Source organism: Amblyomma maculatum, chromosome 10, assembly GCF_055883805.1.
Source record: "Amblyomma maculatum isolate TAMU_Amacu chromosome 10, ASM5588380v1, whole genome shotgun sequence".
Lineage (NCBI taxonomy): Eukaryota > Metazoa > Arthropoda > Arachnida > Ixodida > Ixodidae > Amblyomma > Amblyomma maculatum.
Window position 1 is genome coordinate 180,368,868 of NC_139353.1, and position 12,058 is coordinate 180,380,925.

Below are 12,058 nucleotides of genomic sequence, written 5' to 3' on the forward strand. Positions count from 1 at the left end.
GGGCTGTCTGTAGGTTAATCAGGAGCATGGCAACGCTATCATGCAAGGCGTCGCAACACTCCAGCATAGACCGTGCCTTGTGAATATTAGTCTATATGGCTCAGCCTTTAAGTCTGCAGGTCTGATGCGGTCCTACTAATTCTTCCAATACAGTTTGAAGTCTTTTAGCTAGACTTTTCGTCAGATGTTATAAACTGGGTTCGTCAAGGATAATGGTCGGTAAGCGGAAACTTGTTGAAGCTTAGAGTCGTCAACATTTTTTTGGTATTACAGCGCATGCTAACAGCATGCGTTGTTAGAAAAGACGGGGGAAGCATATCCTTGTCATACACCTCACTAAATGATGGAGTCAAAACTTGGGCGAAATCATCTTTGAATGCCTTATAAAGGGCGGCTGCAATCCCGCCTGGCCCTGGAGACTTTCCAGGGTTGAGGTCGTCTATGGCTTTATTTACCTCTCAAAACTATCGAAAGCTCATCAAATTAGTTTCACATTCAACTTAAGCATACCAAAAGCTTTATTTCTGGTTGGGATCTAAAGCCGCCATGGTGACGAAATCACGAGATGCTCCTACCGTGAAGCACGCAGGGACGCCCACAGTAGTCAATGATTTGTTTGACAATTCTTGATTTACATAAATGAAGCTGATAGAGTTGCTTTGGAGAAGTAGAGAGAATTTATTGTCTTCCACACACATAGGAACTTGTATATACACACACACGCACTGTAGTACGTACATGGGCACGACAACGAAAGGTGCGATACTAGCAACAATCACACATTGATAGTTATTCCGTGTTTATCAATACCTAGAGAACACAAGCTCAAAAGGAGTTAAAATGAGAAACGTAATGACAGATGATTAAATCTTATATGGCAATACACTTCCTCATGGTTCGAGGTACGCAACAAAGGGGGGGAGGGGTTACAATGGCAAAGCTGCCATAACAAGACTGCCGTTCGGAACAATGAAGAAACGGGTGTGCCAGCGCTGCAGAAACCGCGCCTCTCCATCTCTGTCCAGTTGATCAGAGAGATACTTCTGCAATAAAAGACGCAGTCGCTGCAGCGCTGGGAACATGGCTCTCGCTGGTTGTCTACGGACTTCAGCAAGGCAACGCCTCTTCCACAACACAAAATATACACAGGCGACTACTAGTCGCGCAAAACATCCGCGTGGTGGCCTGGCGCCAGGGCCACCATGCATGGAGAACATCCTTCTCACTAAGCGCCACATGACCAGCGCAACTGGGCATTCAAAGAACGCGTGCCTCATGTTTTCCGTGCTGCCGCAGTTTGGGCATTGGTAATTCGGCACGACATGCCACATGGCCAGGCGTTCTCGCGTGGGTAACACGCCCAATCGCTGGCGCCACTCGAAATCGCGGACCTCGGAAGGCACACGGCTCACCGCCCACCGACGCCACTTGTCGACGGCCGTTACGGAGCTGGTCGTCGTGGTTTGGACGCGATGAGGCAACCATTTCACTGACTTGCCTTGCGGGCACCTTTGAGGTCAGGCAGGTCGCTGTCGACCGCTGTCTTAAAGACTGCTACCGTTTGGTAGAGCCTGTGAGGCCTTTCGGCCTGTGGGCCCAGGTGCCGGTTTGCAGTAAAGGCCTGGCGAGCTGTGCTCAGCCAGTACTGTAACAGGGAGCGCCCCGGGTACAGCGGATCATTGAGCAGCGTGGCGACCAGTTTCGACGCGAGCACTCGGCCCACCGTGTTGGCGCATGGCAGCTCGATGCCGCCCCTTTCTTGCAGTAGGTGAAGGAAACGGCGCGCGACAAGCGCTGTCCCGCCATCCCTGACAAACACCCCAGCCAGGGAGGCGAGGCGGCCTGCCGTTCGACGCGGAATCACCGCAACGCGTGAGACGTAGAGCGCGTCGGCGTACGCCTTAGTCTTTACGACCCCTACATTTGTCTGTACGGAAAGTGCAAAGTGGGCGCCCTCCGACATCGCACGTGTGGAACGCGCAACCACATCCTGTCACGACCGCTTTGATACGCCGGATCGTTTCGGAAAAGACGCCCAGCACACGGACCGCGTCGACAAATGGAAAACAAACTAGGAGAGGGCCCGCGCGTTCAACTGCGCTCCAGACAGATTGGAATATGTGTCAAAAACATCAAGAAAGGCGCCGAAGCTGGGGCAATCGCGTAAGAAAAGGGACAGATCGTCAGCGTAAGTTGATGCCACGACCGTTTCTTGCCCCGTCACCGGAAAGCCCCGGATGTGCCGATCACAGGCAACTCTCTTTAAGAGCGAATCCGATGACAGGACAAAACGTGCAGGCGACAAGGGGCAACCCTGGCGAACTGCCCTTGTTACGGCGAAAGGAGGAGCTACTGACCCGTTCAGAACAAGTGCACTACTTAGATTGCTGTATAAAACTCGTATCCTGTCGATAAATACCGGAGGCAGGCCGAAGCAGCGGATGACAGCAAACAAGTAGCCGTGCTCGATTCTGTCAAATGCCTTCGACTGATCTAAGGATCCCGTCTACTGCCTTCTCTTTTGCATAAGCGAACACATCTCGTGTCAGCGTGAGTGACGCAAAGACGGAACGACATGGAACTGCAATTGATTGATACTCGCTGACAGGAAATGGTAGGACGGGGCGTAGGCATCTGACTAAAAGGGAGGCGACCAACTTGTAATCTGTGTTAAGTAGAGTAATCGGCCGCCACGCCTCCGCTTCCGATAACGTCGCAGCGTGCTTCGGCACAAGTACGATCCGGCTTGAAGAAAAGGATGCTGGCTTTTTACCTTCTTCGAGGAAAATGTTCACAAGGCGCGTTAGATATCTTCCAATGACATCAAAGAAAGTGCACTAGAACCCCGTAACCAATCCATCTGGTCCGGGTGGCGAAGCTTGGCGCATACTTCAAAACACGCTTACAATTTCCTCATCCGTTGCAGGGGCGCACAGCGTCTCAATCATCTCATCTGGTGAGTGGGGTAATTAATGTTCCGCAGAAGTCTGCAGTCACTCTCTCAAATCCTTCGCGCTCGCAGAGGCCTTCTGACGCGAAGATCGCTTTGAAGTAGCCTCGAAAAACGCGTTCAATATCTGCAGGCTCCATGGAAATTGTCCCGTCTTGCATGCACACTTCCTCGATGCGGGCAGGTCTGTCATTTTATGTGCCGACAGCTGCGCGCCTACATTAAGTCGTCCGTATCGAAAGCATTAAAAAGACAAAGATCATGACGTCTTGCCCCATCAAGTCCTGGAGCATCAAATGACAAGTGGAAGCTGTGACAGATTTTCTCTTGGGCTCCAAGTTTACCCCGGAAGGAGACTGCAGCCATGAAATTAGGAGCCGCCTGCTTCTGGGAAAGAGAGCCATGGCTAGAATTGACCGCCGATTAAAGAGCAGAGACAACACTGCCAACCAAGATCCGTATAACTCGTGCTAAAATCTTTCCAGTTACGATGTATGGATGCGAGAGTTGGACTGTGAAGAAGGCTGACCGCCGAAGAATAGACGCATTTGAATTGTGGTGCTGGCGGAGAATCTTGAGAGTTCCTTGGACGGCCAGAAGATCAAAGTAGTTGTTAATGCCGACCATTAACCCTGCCTGCTCATTGTAGGGTCAACTTCTAAAGTTAAAGCTCAGCTACTTTGGTCATCTGATGAGAATAGAGGAGTCGCCTGAGAGATTTGATGTTGGGAAAGGTTGAGTGTCACCGGAGAAGGGGGTAAGCAGCGAACGCGATGGTTAGATGGCATCCTCGAGGCGCTGCAGATGAAGTTATGGGATGTGAAGAAGATAGTGAGAGACCGGAAAGCGTGGCGTGATATGGTCCATAGGGTCACTAAGAGTCGAACACGACTAAACGACTGAACTGAGCTGACTGATCGTAAGCATGCAGACGCATGTCCGCAGCGATCCTCGATGCTCGCGATCCCCCTTCTGGAATCTAATACCGCATGTGAAGACTTTCCAGATACTAACGCATCGCAAACGTCAACTCGTCAGCGTTTCCAACGATTCTCATGCGGCGTAGCACATCTTTAAATGCTGTTGCGGGCCCGCCTTTGCTTACCTGCGCGGACCAAAATGTCGCGCCATTCAATCTTCTACGAATCTCACACCTTCAGACTGAGATCTACAATCATACCAACTGAACTGATCAAGTCTCGGCAGATATCGCGGACACTGACGAAATCGTGGAGGACGGAAAGATCCGTGCGCCAAGTTCCAGACGAGTCCGGACGAAGCGACGCACACCTCAACGACACAACCACCGAGCGGTTGTCGCTGAGGTGCCCGACACCAACAGGTGGAGTAACCACTTCGCAGAATACTAGCGTGGGAGGCCGATACACGCTGTTAATGCGACTCCCGCTCCGGCTTCGTGCCCTTGTGTTCACGAAAGCGTCGCCGTGTAGAGCGACCCACGCGTCGGATAGCTGGAGCGGTCTTACAAGGTTCCCAACTCCTTCGCATTATAGCAGGGCGTACCCTGCCTTGATCCGCGGATGTCACGTGTGAGTCCAGTACGCAAATAAAATCACAGGCTCCAAAACTAGCGACGCAGCTGAACGGAAGAAAACTGAACGAAAAACTCAGCAACAAAGAGAGGATCACTGGATTGCATGTAAAGTCGAACATTCCTTCTATTTGCTTCAGTATCATGTCAAATTATTTTGAGATTTAACTTAAACTGTCTAGCTGCATCAATTACAACGCCACCTGCTATTTTCGAATCAAATGTATTTCTTGCGCCAAGTATGATTGGTTTCCTAGAATTTCTCGAAATAAGTATCTAGACACCATGGAGGTGGGTCTGGCTCCCAAAAAGGGAGGATGGGCAGGTAAATATGCCAAAAATTGCGTCACAGGAAAGGCAAGGCGCTATATCTGTTTGATTGATTGACTAATTTATAGGAAGGGAAAGGCGCGGAAACTGCCTCACTGGTATTCTGTGGACACCTAAACCGCGCCGTAAGGGAAGGGAAGAGGGTGGGAGTGAAAGTGGAAAGCGAGAAAGAGGAGCCGTAGGGGGGGGCTACAGAGTAATTTCGACCACTTGGGGATCTTTAACGTGCGATGACATCGCACAGCACACGGACGCCCCTTCGTTTCGCCTCCATCGAAACGCAACCGCTGAGGTCGGGTTCGAACCCGGGTGCTCCGGCACAGTAGTCGGGCGTCTTACCACGGCACCACCCCGGCGGGGCGTGTCTAACTAATCCTTTTTGACATCTTATAACTATAGTATATCAGTATCACGGAGCTTCTGTCGTGTAAAGCAAACCAGCACCGATGTGACGAATGAGGCTACACAGTAATATTGCTGCCATCGCAAAAGCTTCTCTCTTTAAGGCATTTTAGTTTTCTCTTTCTGGTATAATTCTGTGTAATAGAGGCCGTTTATTTATTTTATGGAGACTACACTAAATATTCTGCTGCCATTTTGCACTGGATATACTGAGCAATATAAATTGGAATCGTCAAATGCACTGATGCTCCTGTAATTAAAGTACAGTCACAAGCTCTTCTCTGCGAATCTTCGTAATTGAATTTTAAAACTATTAAAACACTTTTAGCATTGCAAGACGCACGTGCACAGGGGCCGTAATAAAATTTACCCTCTTTCCTGCAGAATCCAGAGATCATGAACGTCCTGGCCTCGTGACACATTTTATGAGCACTTTAATGTAGCCTGCTGTTTGTGCAATTGCCGTAAGTTCACAGATAGTTTTGCAAGCACATATTTTGCACTACACAATGAGTTGTTCGAATGCAAAAGCCCTTGCAATCTAAAGGATCACTAGTTGTAATGCAGATGATAATTATCACTCGGATTCTACTCTTAGCTGCTCATCATGTTGAGCTGCAACCCGCTTCAGAAATGTGTGCGCATGGTGTAACAGTTGTTTTACCGCGTTTGAGCATTCACTACTTAAAGCTGTATCTTTTCTCGCGTAATGAGCAGTGCGTACACAGATGCGGACTGGTGAGAATCTCAGTGCAGAATTCATCCTGACTGCCTTATCAGTACAGCAGCTGCTGTAGTAGAAGATGACGCTACAACCATAGACCATCAAATATATGTAAACATTGTACGGTCATGGCTGAGGTATATAGATTTGGATAAAATCACGTACATGCTTTTCATCCGTATGGCACCTTAGTCTTCTGGTTTTTTCATAGTTAATGGCAATATCTCATATTATTCATTGAGGTTACTATAATGAGCAGGGTTTTGTGTTCTACACGTTTTCATTATTCACATGCTTCAAAGAAGTAAAATGCGGCAGAGCTGTTGCGGCATGTCAGATTGAAGAAGATTTTATGATTGCTATTATCAGCCAGGTACCATTCTGCCCACGTCTGATAATTCGCATCCTATATACAACGTCCATATTTTCCTTTCTTCTTTAGGTCCCTTCCAGCCCGGTGAGCCGTTTCCAGGTAATACACCACTACATCATGCTCCAAGCGCAAATCCTTTTAACGATGTGCTAGGTTTCTGATAAAAGGTGCTTTAAGCCTGAAGTCGATGTATATCTTTATGCACTGTAGATTTGTATATTCAGATGGCAATCTCAAACAATCCCCCCCCTTTTTTTTTCCTTTACAACGGCGCAAAAAACAACTTAAAAAACACACTGATGAGAGAAAACCTGTAAAATGAAGAGCCTGATTTTTTCCATAGAAAACTTCATAGTTTCACGACATTGTGTTCGCATGACTGCCAATGAATACCCGCAATTGCTAGCCAAAAAATAACTACTGCAAAGGCCACGCCCCACGATGTTTAAAGCGAAAGCTTTTCAATGCTCATAGAACAAAATATCATGCAGGTTTTAGTTTGGTAAAACTTTATTTCCCACAGTAGGGGTCTTGGAGGACACTCGGCTAGGCGCCAGGTGTAGAGGGCAGCTCCCACGTCGGCACAGACAGCCCGAGAGTTGTGCCCGAGATTTGTGTCCGAGGTCTATCCTATTCCGCGAGATTCCACGAGGTTAGTTCTTGGTTGGTTGGTTGGTTCATAGGAAGGGAAAGGCGCAGTATCTGTCACACTTGCTCTGTGGACACCTGAACCGCGCCGTAAGGGAAGGGATGAAGGTGGGAGTGAAAGTGGATAGAGAGAAAGGGGGGTCGTAGTGGAGGGCTGCGGAGTAATTTCGACCACCTGGGGAACTTTACCGTGCGCTGACATCGCACAGCACACGGACGCCACTTCGTTTCGCCTCCATCGAAAAGCAGCCCCCGAATAGAAAATGCACGGGCCTGCTACTGGCTCTATAACTGAGCCACCTCCGCTGCCTCGTGCAAGCAGAAGATTGATTTATAGTAAGGGAAAGGCGCGAAAACTGTCTCACTTGTTTTTTGTGGACACCTCAACCGCGCCGTAGAGAAAGGGAGGAAGGTGGGAGTGAAAGGGGAAAGAGAGAAAGAGGAGCCGTAGTCGAGGGCTACGGAGTAATTTTGACCTCCTTGGGATCTTTAACGGGCACTGACATCGCACAGCACACGGACGCCTCTTCGTTTCGCCTTCATCGAAACCCAGCCGCTGAGGTCGTTGTTGTTGTTGTGGCTGTAGGAAGAAAGAAAAGAAAATGCACGAGCCTGCTACTGGTTCTGTAGCCGAGCCACCTCCGCTGCCTCATGCAGACAGAAGAGAAAATAGAGAAGAAAGAAAAGGAAGAGGGAGATAAAGACGCGCACCGCAACAACAGCCGTCGTCCACCACCGATGTGGCGGGTGCAATGACGGCCTACAACAGGTAAAGATTCGAACAGGCTAGCCCCCGCCGCAAGTGGCAGTGACCTACCTGTCCTAACCCCTTCAGGGGAGTGCCGCCGAGGTCGGGTTCAAACCCGGGTACTCCGGTACAGTAGTAGATAAAATATAGAAGAAAGAAAAGAAGAATGGAGAGAAAGACGCGCGCCGCAACAACAGCCGTCGTCCACCACCGAAGCGGTGGCGGGTGCAATAAACATTCGGTGGCAGGCGAGCCCCCGCCGCAAGCGGCGGTGACATACCTGTTCCAGCCCCATCAACGAACGCCAAGCGACAGGCGCGATAGCATACCGTCCAAACACACTTGCCGGAGAAAGTGTGACAGCCTTTCCTTTCCTGTAAAACAATTATCATTAAATTTAGCAGAGCAAGGACGCCGGTGATAGGCAAACAATGAGAGGCAAGGAAAGGAGAGGAAGGGTAGACTTTGGCCATTCTCCTCTTAGAGGCATCAAAGAAACCATCTAATTTTTCGCTCACTTACGCTGACGCCGGAGCTTTTGGCTGTCGGATCCTGTAAAGCTGCCATGTTAAATTATTTGCAACGTTTCTCCTAAGATAGTCGGCACATACCCTCCTCGACTGGCCGTGATTATCGACACTTTGCGAATTCGTATTGATGAGCCCAACAGTGTGGTTTGTAATTTTTCTAGCTGTTGCACAAGTAACACATGCACACTCACGTGTATGCATACGTGATCGGATAAGTGTCAGTGCTCGCTTCTAATCGTTAAAAATCTGGTTTCCAGTTTGAAACGAAGCCATTCCGTTACCTTGCTCCCATCTTTTAGCGGGACGGGACCGAATTGCAGAAGTTTGGCTTTGACTTTCGGCTCTTTTAAACAAACTATTGAGCCATATTATTTCATAACACGTCACCGATTTCACTTGAAGTGACGCCTTGCTGCATCAGACAAAGGCTAGGGCCGCTTTGTTTTCGCCTCACATGAAGAGACAATGTGTTGCAAGGCCTAAACAACCATGTATTTATGCCCAGTTTTATATAAATGCTCGCAATGAGCGCTTGTTGTTTTAGCAATAAAGTCACACTGTCCGATTCACAGGGTTTTATTGGACCACGTATTATATCAATATACTCAATCCTCACCATAGAGTATTTCAAACTTTTACTTGCGGTTCAGAAATGTCCGCATTCTGGGAGCTGGGGACGAGGGATGTAAAAGGTTTTTTACTGTCGTGCCAAGAAGTAGACTCGGGATTCTAAGGGTGCTGGTGGGGTCGACTTACGCATAAGAGAGCTGTCCGATTGGGTAGCTGCGCCACTTGTGCCTTGGCATGTGAAAGCGTCAGGTGCACAATCTGCTGGCCAATCAGTGCACGGCCGTGCCATCTTCCAACTACCACCTTCCAGAAGCAAGCGTGCGCGGTTGGGCATTTGGGTTTGCTCGGTATGGTGGCTCAGAAAAAGAGAAAACGACAGAAGAGGCGCAGAAAGCGGGTTGTTCCGACTAGCATCTACCGCCCCCTGAGGCAGCGCAAGCGGTTCAGGTGTCCAGAGAAACAAATGTGACAGATACTGCGCCTTTCCCTTCCTGTGAACCAATTAGGAACAATAATGGTAATAATATTATAATTATTAAATACTAATAATATTATAATAAAAATAATATTAGCCCACTTTCTCTATCTCTTCTGTCGTTTTCTCTCTTGCGGAGCCACCGTACCGAGCAAACCCAAATACGCCTACGGGCGACCTTGTGCCGCATCCGATCCTGAGGTTGGCGACGAAACACAGCGCTTATTCCCTTCTCGCTGTAGCTCAATGTCCATTTCACACTCACTGAGCGTTGAAAGCGACGGGGAGTGTCCGACACCAAGGCTGAAAGAGCTGCTGGGAATCGTCCACTTCCTGTTTTTGGCTCACAACCTCAGATGAATCCTTTAAGTCTTTTCGTAATGCCGGTGGTTTTTTCACGCGCCCCATTTGCTCCTCCAAGGCTCCGCGAATCTTAGAAATTCCAGCAGTGGCCGGCGTCGCCGCAAGCTTCATAGTACGACCAGCCTGCGTTCCGAGAGCACCGCCGGTTTTCGGTGGAGCCAAAGCCTTAGATGTCATTTGCGCCTTCTTTCCGCGAACTCCATGCTTGGCCTGGACGCCGCAAACTTTAGACGTGCAATGAGGTTCCATTAACGATGTGGCAGGAGCACACGATGATTCGGGGACCATCGCGGTGTCAGCCGCGATCGCGCTAGCAATCTCAGGCTGGGATGGACCAGTCGCATACATGTCCAACGGCACGTCATCACTGCTGGCCGTTCCTTCCGCCAGTGTACGAGTAGTCGAATTCGGCAACGTTTTTGATGTCGTGCCCTCTACAGAGTTTATTTGTACTTCCTCCTTGCCTTTAGACTACTCACTTGCTTGGCAGATAGGGCCGCTGCACTATAGGCTTCATGGGTGTAAGCGGAGGAAACGCACTTGCCGCTGCGTCTGAGTAGGAACGGCGCACCGGGCACGCTGCTGGCCGTTCCTTCCGCCAGTCTACGAGTAGTCCAATTCGGCAACGTTTTTGATGTCGTGCCCTCTACAGAGTTTATTTGTACTTCCTCCTTGCCTTTAGACTACTCACTCGCTTGGCAGATAGGGCCGCTGCACTATAGGCTTCATGGGTGTAAGCGGAGGAAACGCACTTGCCGCTGCGTCTGAGTAGGAACGGCGCACCGGGCACGCCACCGTCGGGTGGTCATCACTGCAGCGTCGGCAGGGCAGGGCGCAGCCTTCGCCTTGGTGACCGTGGATACCACAGCATCCACAAAAAGGCGCTGAACACTGCACCCGAACGTTCTCCGAGGAGCCACATCACCGGCAAACACGCTGCATACCTTTGTGCTCAAAGGTTACGCGATGCCCAGTGACGTGTAGGTATTTAGGTACTGGTGATGACGCAGACATCTCCATCCGTACATACCGCGTCCCAGTGAGAGCACCCTTACGGGAGCCCATCTGGCCCGCAGTGACGGACCTGACTTTGCCATGCTAGCTCAGGGCCTGTATAGGCGTTTTGGTTGAATCGTAATACGGTAGGAAAAGGCAGGCCACGGTGGTAACTTGAGGTCCAACAGGGACGATTGGTATACGTTCACTGCCGATGACGAGGCAGCCGGTGTCAACGATTAGAGACATGGATGCCATGCTCTTCACTGTAACTTGAATAGACTGGGCGCCCATATTCTCGACGCACTAACCTTCGGGTAAACGCACTATTGACGTTGCCGCTTCGACGATCGTCTTGGAACTGGTACCCGCAGGGACGCCTATGTCGAAGCCCTGAGTCTTCGAAGGGTTCTACGGCGCTGAAGGCGCCACGGTGACAAAGCCACGGGATGCCCCGAACGTGAAACACGCAGGGACGCCCGCCACTAATCAAGTCTCCACCACTAGAATCAACAGGCTGTTCGCCTCATAGCTACAACCTTGCAACAACGATGCAAAAACCAGGTAGTTGCGTTTAACTTCTTCGTACACAGAACACGTAAGAACCTTGAGATTCATGCACAGTGATACTCGTTACTTTAAAAAACTGGCGTCTATGTACGTCTCTATATTCAGATTATGCTCAAAATTTCCAGGCAAGCCTAGCCTGCTGTAATTTGTTATCTTTTGGGGCATTTCGCTTCTTGTTGCACGCATGATTATTTTCGAAAAAGTTATCATTTTTCTGAAAGCTACCATCCTTTTCCGCAAGCATCCACTATTCGTAACCAAGATAAATCGTAATTGTTTAGCAGAGCAACACCATATTCGAGGAGTGTCAAATGTTACGGAGAAAATGTTCTTTTTTTCTGCATTCAAAAATTTTTCACTCCTCTAGTTTTCTCCTACGGCCCATCCCTTCTCATCGTAATACCTAAATTTCCCCATCTCTTCTCGTATTATATTTCTAGCTATGCGCAATTCAAGATTAAAAATCCGCAGGAAGGCTATGAAAGCTTTTATCAACATGTGATCTTTGCTCTCTGTGCGCGCTAGAGACAAAAATAAAGAACAGTTGCTTTACAGGACAGGGAAGGCGCACACACACACAGGTATTTCACAGGTCTTTTTGTGGACACGCGAACTGCGCCGTAAAGGTAGATAGGAAGGTAGGAGTGACAGCGGAAAGAGGTGTAGATGCACCGTAGTAGAGGGCTACGAGCAATTTCGACCACCTGATCATCTTTGACGCGCACTGAAACCACACAGGACACTGATGACTTTTCGTTTCGCCTCCATCAAAATGCAGCAGTCGACGGTCTAGATTGTACCCGGGCAAGAAGCCGTTGTTCCGCTCA